Consider the following 4,305-nt stretch of genomic DNA (forward strand, 5'->3'; position numbering starts at 1 on the left):
TGAAATAATCATCAACATTGTTAAAAGTTTGTGCCACGTTCTTGGATTAACCCATCGATAATGGAAAGCAAATTGAAAAGCGTCCTGAAAAAACGTACCCAAGTAAAAGTTCGGTTTGTAAATTATGATTATTGGTAATTAGTATATATATTCATAAATATCTTTAAAAAATATATTAATTTAATATATATATATATATTATATTTAATTTTATATCACATTATGTTATTATATCTAATTATAATAAGAATTATATATTAATATGCTAGTAATATAATAATACATTATAATATAAAAAAAATGGCTCTATGAAATGCGCCAAGAAGGCGACAGGTGTGAAATTCACACAAAACATAGGTTCGTCTCCATGTGAATGTGGCACATAACAATCAAATTGGCTCTACAAATAGGTTTGAAATTCTCTCCTGCCTTACTCCCTTCGCCAGGGGGCAAATCAAATTCCTATAAATTTAAATATTGGGGGGAAGAAGGTTGGGAAGGCGGATCCCAATTGCAAATCTAGTCTACTAAATCGCCACTCATCCGATTCCATATCTTTCAAGGGTTCCAAGTCCCCCTTCATTCAGAACAAGAAATCAACTAGATAAATTAAACATTTGTGGTTCTCCACCCGCGGCTAGGGCTAATGGATGGCTTTGGGGCAACAAAACCCTAGATTTTCAAGCATGAATAATAATTTTAATTCTACTGGAGGTGATGAATGGCAGGTTGAGCGGAGTCACAGGAGAAGGTTGCCTCTTAATGCTAGGGTTTCTTCCGGTTTGGGAGGCATATCTAGCAATATTCATAAAGGCTTATGGGGTATCCCCATCACAAGCAACACTCCGCATTTTGTTTTTGGCACAAACCGTTTGCCGTTGGGACATATCCTTAGGGCTTCCTCTTCTGAGGGTCTGCTTAGCTTGCCAACGACACATCTCCCACAAAAATGGCCTCAGAAAAATTCTGCCGCATAAATCAGGATTAAGGAGGATAAATCTAGCAAAGGCAGGAATAATTCCGAGCAAAAAATTACATGCCCTCCATTAGCTAAGTGCCCACTGGGCACACCAGCACCTGAGAGATGCCCCCAATCAGATGATGAATATGATATGTTGATCATTAGCAACATCTACACTAATGGACCATGGAATAAGTGTAAAACAATAGCTTATTCAGAAAATGGTGTGGTTTCAGACTCTCCGTAGATTGCATTATTCATTGGCTTAAGGCATCATTCGAGGGCCAAGTAAGTATTACGACCGTTGAAGATGATTTTTTGTTTAACTTCGGATCTAAGGAACCAATTATTATATGGAAAATCCTTGTTCTTTAAAGGATGTTGCTTTAAATTCTTTGAATGGAAACCTAACTTTAAACCAAAAGATGTTGAAAACAAATAATGCCTAGATGGGTAATTATACCAAATCTGTCTGGAGAATTACTTCACAATCATAATTTGATAAAAAATGGTAATTTGCTAAGTGGATTTGTAGGCTTGGAGAAAAAAATTATGTCAGCATCCAATGTTTAAATTCTGGTTAATTTAAAATTAAACACCTGAACACTAAAACCTATTAAGCTCATCACTAACCACTCGATATATAGATTAAAACCAGAGATTTTTCAGAGGAAATTTTATGATGGACGAGGTGATAAACAATTTAGATATTAAGGATAAAAATGAATCTAATAAATCTTTAACCTCCGGTAGTGATAGATTAAACCCTAGTCTGCAGAAGGGCAACATTACCATCAATCTTAATCCAAATGGTGGGGGTTTTACTATATCCAACATTCCTGGGGTTTCTAACCATCCCAAGGATGTTATCTTGCTCGATAGGACCCAACCTAATTTGGAAATTGAAGATGGGGAAATTGTGGAAGACAATCCAAGACCCCCCTGCTCCAGACTCTGACCATGTTGTGTCTAGGGAGGTTCTGCACCCCCCTTGTGATTTAGGACCAAAGCTTAATATGATTATGACCAAAAATGTGAATTGTGAGGTTTCCTCTAGATCGTTGATGAAGAATTTCATGGAGGATGCCTCGCAGCAGGATCCAATTTTAGTCAGAAATGATGGTGGTGATCTTAAGGGAGTTTCTATTCTCCCACCCATTCAGGGAGAGCAGGATTTTGAGGACATGAATGCAAAGGTTAGCAATGATAATCTGACCGTTACTTCATTAGGTAAGATTGCAGTGCCTAAAGATTTATGTGTCACTTCAGGAAATTTGGGGATGCTTGACCATCAAAATGATAAATGTTGTGGTAATGTGAAATTCCCAAAATCTATCTTAAGGGAGCCTAAGGAGACTAGATGTTCTTTGGGAGGGGGCATGAACTTGGAGGTTATGGTCTACTCTGCCCCCTCCAGTCCAGGCTTTGGGGGCTATTTGTCTGATTCGAGGGGCAATGATGTTGTGAAGGATATGATTCTGCTTGAGAATTGTAATAGGCTTGGAAAGGAAAATAATATAATTTTGAACTATGTTGGCAATGACGTGGTCAATAACCTCATGGAGCAATTCATAGATGAAATTGCTGATGAAGAAGAGCTAGCACTTCAGAAACAATTGGTCATGGCTAAAATCTTGGAATTCAACGTTGAGGGGCTGGAGGAGGATAAGGAGGAAATGATGATGGAACTAGACAAAATGGACCATGATCAGAAGAATGATATCTTGGGTATTGCAGAGACATTGGATGCTCCCGAGTCCCTAGACTGTGCTAAGGTGTATAGGAAGAAAGGGAGAAAATCTCTAATTGAACTTAGGACCAAAGCTGGTGAGGCTGAAGGTCAGATCAAATTGACATCTCTTTTTAACGTTGGGAAGGGGAAGGTCCTTCCCAAAGAGCCATGAGGCTCCTTACCTGGAATGTTAGGGGCATGAATGCCCTTAACAAGTAGTGGATCATAAAGCGTTGCATTACAACTAATAACCCAAAAATTACTTTAATTCAAGAAACGAAACTAAACAATGAGGAGTTAGAAATCTCAAGGAAGAAACTAGGGGTTAGTGAGCTAGTGGGAAAACCAACTAATGGTGCTTTTGGTGGATTAGGGGTTATTTGGGAACCAAGGCTGGTCTCTTATGAAATTGACAAGAAAAAGGAAAACTGGATGAGTGGATGGGTCAATGGCATAAAGAACAACTTACGGTTCCTACTACTAAATGTTTATGGCCCAACACAAAACATTGATAAAAGAAGAGTTTGGAGGGAAATTGATCAATACTTGTCCACTATGCCAGATCAAATTTGCATTATAGGGGAGATTTTAACGCCATCTTGAATCCCATGGAAAAATGGGGTGGAGAAAGATGATATCTCAATCTAATATGTACTTTAGGGTGTGGGTCCATCGAAGCAACTTAATGGAATAAAATCAACTAAGGATTCCTTCACTTGGAACAATAGAAGAAGCGGATTCATTGACATAATAGAGAAACTAGATAGGTTTATCCTCAAAGGTAGTTTGAGTGACCTCCCCAACACTTTAACAACTGATATCCTCCCTATTTCGGGGTCAGACGACTACCCGGTTCAACTAACAATCCTGGAAGACAATAGACCTGCAAGGTGCCCTGTCAAGTTTGAACTAATGTGGCTGAAGGATGATAATGTTATGAATTTGATTGAAAAGTGGTGGTTGGAGGCCGAGGTCACCAGATCGAAACTATATAGAATAGTAAGCAAACTTAAGATAATTAAAAACAAATTACTAATCTAGAATATAACCCACTTTGGTAATATCTTTGAAATAAAAATACATGGAGGAGGTCAATAATGAGGTCATTAAAGATGGGATGAATGACTTTCTTTATCAAAGTGAGAAAGAGATATTAGCAGAATACGAGGAGGTTTTAGCAAAGGAAGAGGTTTACTGGAAGCAAAAGTCTAGAAAAGTATGGATAGAGACAAGAGACAAAAATACGAAATTCTTCCATAATAGCACAAAGCAAAGGAGAACAATTAATAGAATAACAAAAATTGGCACATACTGCGGCATCAGTACTGAGGACCCTAAACAATTTGCAGCTGAGGCGGTTAGGTATTTTGAAGGGATCTTGAATAACTAGGAGGGGTCCAATTTAAAATCCAGGAATGAAATAATTGCAAGTATCCCCAAGTTAATTTCAAAGGAACATAACAAACTTTTAAGAGCTAGATTTACTAAAGAGGAAATAGAATCAACATTAATGTAGATGTGCCCGGATAAGGCACCTAGTCCGAATGGATTCCCAACTGCCTTTTTAAAAAAATGTTGGCACTTTATAGGTGATGAGATCTCCGAGGCTTTG

Source organism: Cryptomeria japonica, chromosome 10 (assembly GCF_030272615.1).
Source record: "Cryptomeria japonica chromosome 10, Sugi_1.0, whole genome shotgun sequence".
NCBI classification, from domain to species: domain Eukaryota; kingdom Viridiplantae; phylum Streptophyta; class Pinopsida; order Cupressales; family Cupressaceae; genus Cryptomeria; species Cryptomeria japonica.